Source organism: Pagrus pagrus, assembly GCF_965226575.1.
Source record: "Pagrus pagrus genome assembly, chromosome: 23".
NCBI lineage: Eukaryota > Metazoa > Chordata > Actinopteri > Spariformes > Sparidae > Pagrus > Pagrus pagrus.
In genome coordinates, this window is record NC_140205.1 from 13,105,020 (window position 1) to 13,111,019 (window position 6,000).

The 6,000-nt window shown below is 42.1% G+C and overlaps 1 protein-coding gene across 8 annotated transcripts in view; it reads right to left on the minus strand.

The window, feature by feature from the left end:
* The window catches only part of foxp2 (forkhead box P2), a 106,116-nt gene extending 101,540 nt beyond the window's left edge, over window positions 1–4,576 (minus strand). For 7 of the 8 annotated variants that reach the window (XR_014621520.1, XM_084345515.1, XM_084345523.1 and 4 more), the window contains exon 1: window positions 4,212–4,576. The gene's annotated coding sequence lies outside the window, so the exon portion shown is untranslated. The remainder of the gene's footprint in view (window positions 1–4,211) is intronic. The other variant, XM_084345519.1, reaches the window with a different exon arrangement.
* Between the last annotated feature and the right edge of the window lie 1,424 nt (window positions 4,577–6,000).

Below are 6,000 nucleotides of genomic sequence, written 5' to 3' on the forward strand. Positions count from 1 at the left end.
CTGTTTTTATTTAGATGAGACAGAAGGAACAAACCTGAGACAGTCGTGACCCTGCGCGAGTGTTGTAACTTGGTCTAGAGCTACGCCGGCAGAAGGCAGCACCATATGCCCTCAGCCCCGAGCTGGATGCTCTTTCTGCAGCCTAATGTGCCTGTCAAAAACTGTTACTGTCACGAATCCCCCCCTCCATGTTTTTTTTCCCCCTCTCACAACATGTTGGAAATAAACATTTTTTTTCTCTCTGTGTCTCTCTGTGTAAGGAGGAAAGGTCTTGGAGATGTGAGGCAGTAACTGTTTTGTGTGTGTTTATGACGGGGATATATCTCAACATTACCTGTAATATTATGCTGATTTAAAAACTAATATTTTTTTCTAGATCATTACACTTTGGTTGTCACTTGGTAGACATTACTCTGGCTGGAGATGACCGGAAGAAGTGTCGTTTAGTCAGTTTTTGTACTGTCAAACGTGCAACGTATGATAAATCAAACCTTTATGCGTTTACCAAAAAGATGCCTTAATAAAAAGGCCCTTGAAACAATGGTTCGGTTGGCTACCACTGATAGCCTCAGTGCTGTCTCACATCATGTTTGACTGTTTACGACTGACAGGCTGACGGCTGAATGCGGCCTGGACATCAGTGACCTTGCCTTTTACCACGAGTGACCCTCCATCTTTAATTCAGGTCAAGACCCCCCCCCCCAAAAACCCAACACATTTTTTCACACCAGGACACTGTCCATCCGACCGTGACTTGAATAAAAAAGCCATCGTACCTTCACACAACACTGACCAGTGAGTAAACACGCAATTGTTTACTCAGCGTAGGGCAGGAAAAAAAAACTGTGGCTGCAGCCGGGTGTACTGAGATTCAAATGAGTGCATGAGTTTATTGGATAAACAGACTGACAGGTCAGCTCGAGTTACAGGCAGCTCGACGGGAGACTATTAACTACACAAGGTCGAGACTATGGTGCCAAGAGGTGAACTCTAAACCTTATGAAAAGGCATAAATTATTTCACACCGCTTTAGGGGAACATAAACGAACTGTTTGTTTTATAACTCTGCATGCACGTCCCTCTCTGACACAGATAAAAGCGTCTTGGCTTGACGGGAGCCAGGTCATTTGTTTGTGGCTTTACAGTCCTTGGAGGGAGGTATGATGACGTAGGACGTGGTATTTGCAAAAACAATCTCTGCAAGACATATCTGACACTTGATTGTTTTGGCGAGTAAATATACAACTTGGCCATGCAAACATTAAAAAACCCTGAAAAATAAACTCGAACAAATTCTGCATGAGGCTACGAACTGAGATTAAACAAAAGTCTGACTCTTTCCTCAGATAGCTCTTAGCTCACCCTTGTGTGGGCAGCCTGCAATCTCCCCTCTAATCCTCATCCCCTGACCCCACCCTGCACGGCTTTCTCCGGCCAAACAGTCACAACGTTCCTCGCTCGCAACAACAGCAGTGTCGAGTCGGGCTTAAGAAGTGACCCAGAGCGTAACTAAAAAAGTCTGAGCTGTCTCAAGACTCTTAGTAACCGTGGCACACAAAACATCATTACTGTGATGTGGATAATTACAGTGCGAAAGGGTGGCCTCTTAAGCATGTAATGCACTCTTTTATCTTAAGAAGTCAATCTCTCCGAGTCTGACAGCTTGCAGCATATGATCCCGGTAAACAAATACTTTGGAGCGGCACAAAAGTGCCATTAAAGGCCAAAACTGTCAACACAAATTCCACTCTTTACAGGGGGGAGGGAGGGACGGGGAGCTGAAGTGGGAGGGAGGGGGGGGGGGAAAGGGACTTGATCACTTCTGGTTGCTTTAACTTGCATGGAGGTTGTCATGGAAACATTTCCATGAAGTTAACGGGGATAGAACCTGGACATTTTGCCATTTAATTGCCTTTAAGCTTTGTGACGGGGCCAAGTTAGCCAGATATGAAAACACACTGTGGATGAGCTCGGCGAGATGTTTAGAAAAGTGAAGCTGGTGCACCACTCCCTTGATTTTTCTGCATTTTTTTTTTTACCCCATTTCTCCCCCAAATGCAGCAACACCTCAAGGGTTGAGCGGGCAAGTCTGGTTCATTACAGAGGTGTTGGGGGATGGGTGATGGTGCAATTCAAAAGCTAATCCAAAAGTGAGCAAGTGTTTCATTGCCTATGAGTCAAAACAGAAATGATGCGATCTGTGCATAAAAAATCCACTTTCTGGACTTTTGCACTTCCTGCGCCGAGCTCTGCCTCGCGAGCAGGTTTTCTACATTCACAGTGAAACGCACACAAAGTTTTCACAAAGACCGCAAAAACAAATTGCAAAGCATTTTCTCCTTCAGCTCGGCTGGAAGCAACAATTTCCATATCTGAGATAAAATCATGCATCAACTGGTGTTCACTGAGCTGAAAGCTGAATCTTAATTTTGATAAATGATTGAAACGTATGACAGGGTATACACATTAATCCTGAGGAGGACATTCATTTTCCTATTACCATAATGTAGAGCACGACCGCTCAATGATAAATGCAGCAATCAAAAAATGGACGCAGAGTGGGGAGAGTCGGGGTAATAAGTGCACTGCTCCCAACAACGGTCAGTCACGGAGGGAGACTAATGGCAAGACTCCCTCCATCTCTCCCTTTGCCTTGAGGGAAAAAAAGCATCCTGTTTTACGAAAATCAAGTGACCTCGCAAGTAAACACCAGAGTATGGACTGTTTTAAACTTGCTTTAAGAAATGATTACAGGGGCACTCCAACAAAGGGGCTGATTGTGCACTGTCGCTGACATATTTCACAAGGGGCATTTATTGCCGCCTGGCCTTTGAAGAGTGAGAGCTGCTGAGTGAGGGGGGAACTGGCCCACACCTGCATAACTGAGGAGGGAACACCTGTGCACCCTGCGGCTCGAACAAGGAGGGTCGATCCAGCTAATCCAGGGGTGAAAGCTGATCAGAGGACAGGCCCGGAGAGTTCAGCAGCTCCCACTATACCTTCTTATCCTTTCTTTACCAAAAAAAAAAAAAAAAAAAGTTACATCTATTGATATTTGGGCGACAGTGGCAAGACACAAGAGAGTGACATAGAAGCAGAAGCTTTTTTTTTTATGTTTAGCTTCATGAGTTAATATTGGAGGTTAATGATTGTGAAAACTGATTTGCTACCAGCTTCACTGTTTGTTTCTGGACATGGAAAAAAGATGGGATGTAAAAGTGGAGCGAGCAAAGCACGGTAAGGTGTTGACTGCTGATAATCATAGATATGGATCATGCAGATAAAGCATTGATAACTACACCGCAGCACTTTGCTTTAAATCTATTTGCTTCATATTTTTTAAACGCACGGGGCTCGAGCTTGAGAAAGTGTAAGAAAGGTGTTTTGAAAAGATGGAAAAATGCTTTTAAAGCTATTTACAAGCCCTGTGTGTCACAGGTGATAATATCAAATCTACAACACTGAAGGAATGCATTCATCCCATTTGACAAATAAAGATGCCACATAGATTTTATCTAAAAAGTTGCATTTACACATAAGCAATTTACTGTTTACTTTAGATTTTTATTAATTAGTGCAATTCAGCAACAAGCAATAAATCACAGCAGACTCTAAATAGCTTTCAATGCATATATATAATCTGACATTATATGTTATTAAAAGGCGTTTAAGGCTCAAATACAAATCTAATGGTGCAGTTATGAATTATATCACCCAATGCAGCACGTTTAAGTACAGAATACGCTTGAAAATTAGCTTGCAGATGTGACATTTATCACTTGGAAACTTAATTAAATTTAAAAAAAAAAATGTTTGTGAGCTACAATTTGCAAGCCGGCGGTTTTTTTAATTTTAACAATAAGTCGGGTGTGTTTTTTTAAAAAAAGTGAGTGTTGAGCGTTCAGACCAGGCAAAGGCTGACCGGAGCTGTCCGAAGGTCCCCACATGAGCAAGCCGAGGTCTGCCGGGTGAAAATGTAAACAGCTGCCCCCTAATTAAAAAGCACGGCGGAAGTCCACTGAGTGTTAATAATAATACTAATACTAATACTAAAGTTGCACAAACGCTAAAGCTAGCAACACAAGAGAAACTTGTGGCCGGCGGACCACTTCCTAATTCAAGTGCAGTTGGACAGGGCAGTAACACACACACACACACAAAAAGTCAAAGAGTGCGGAGAAGGAATAAGCTCTTGGGCTTGAAAAACTTACCAGGAGAGAAAAAAAAATGGCAGGTATATTTCCCCCTCGCGGTAAAGTCAAAGGGACACGCCAGGTGAGAAGTCGTCGTCCTCTGTACTCTGCACAGAAATCTTCACACGTGACTGTCCAGGTTCACCATAACGCAGAGCAAAAAGCCGAACAACAAGCTGCAGAGTAAATAAAAAAAAAACACACAGGCTGGAATATTCCTCCGCTGGGCACCGCTGTCGGAGACACACACACACACTCTCTCTCTCTCCTGCTGTCTCCCGTCAACGCCGCTGTTATTACTAATGCAACACGGGGAAAAGCAGTACACTGAGTCCTGTTTGAATGACGCGCAATGCGAGGAAGACGCGGCTTGTTTTTTTTTTTTTTTTTTCCTTTCCTCTCTTTTTTTTTTTTTCTCTCGTTACGATTCAAACACACATCAAGCCGTATCCCCGGCAAGCACAAGTATATTTGGGACTAGAAACACCCCCCTCACCCCCCCACCCCACCCCCCAGGGGAGGCACTTGCTTGTGCGCGGAGGTGTGTTGTTATTTTTGGGCGTACTGCGACCCCGTGTGACGTCAGGGGCCACCTGCTTTCTAAACAAGAAAGTGTTTGTTTTTAAAAAAAGTTTGCTTCTCCCTCCTTTTTTTTGTTGTTTTTTTCAAACGTTTTGTGGTCCTGGTGTTCCGCCTTTTGTGTTTGGGAAGTTTCACCGACAGTCGCGCGCTGTTGTTGTTGTTGTTGTTGTTGTTGTCACCTTCCAGTAACGGGACGTGTCCTCTCCACCGCAAGATGAGTGCGCTCTGTTGCGTGAACTTGGCGCTTTAACGCAAAGATAACAGCAAGCAGGAACCATGATAATAATAATAATAATAACATTCATACACATTCCCATAATGTTCCTCCTACTTTTCCCTGTGATACCCTGCTCCATATCCGACCACAAGCGTCTCCCCCCCTCTCTTATTAATCTTTAAAATACTCTTATAATAATTTTTCCAAGTAAACTACCCATCATATTAAAAAGGAAATGAAAGCAGAGGAACTGCACTGGTGCAAAATTAAACATAACGTTTGTGTGAATGTGTGTCATCACCAGGGAACAAAAAAAAGCTTCAGCATCCTTCATGGCAGAATGTGAACTGGACCTTCAGCATCACATTTTAAATGAGCCTTAAATATATATTTACATGCACCTCTTTTTTAAAAAAATGTATAAAATAGATTATAGAGAAAAATGGAATATGAAAGTGTGTGCATACAGTAAAATGACGTGCAACATGTAACTGTAAATATCTCACAGATTATTTGTGTTATTATGAGACAAAAAGGAAACGCAATTACGTGTTTTCATCAAAAAATTAAAATCGCTGCCAAATAAATAAACACTTTATTACAAAAAATAAAATAAAAACAAGATGTTGGACTGAAGGAATTTTTTCTTACCCTCTCCGTCATACCTTCACGAGGTAATTTAGCCTTTTTATTCATTTATTAGTAGATCCGAAGCCAGTAGTTTAAAAAAAAAAAAAAAAAAGGTTTGCTTTATTCTGTCACGTCTTTCTTTTCTTCTTCTTCTTCTTCTGTTTTTTTCTCCAAACCGCTGAGACGTTCACGGTCAAGAAATGAATGACCGGATTATTATCAACTGGAGAAAAGAAAGGGGTGGGGGGGCAAGTTTTAAAACATGCAGCCTGAGAAAAGCGAGAAGTGTGTCTTGTTTCATTCTCCCTACTGTCAACATTTAAAATGCTGTATTTTGTATATTGTTTACTAAATTGAGATGAATGTGATTTTGTTGTT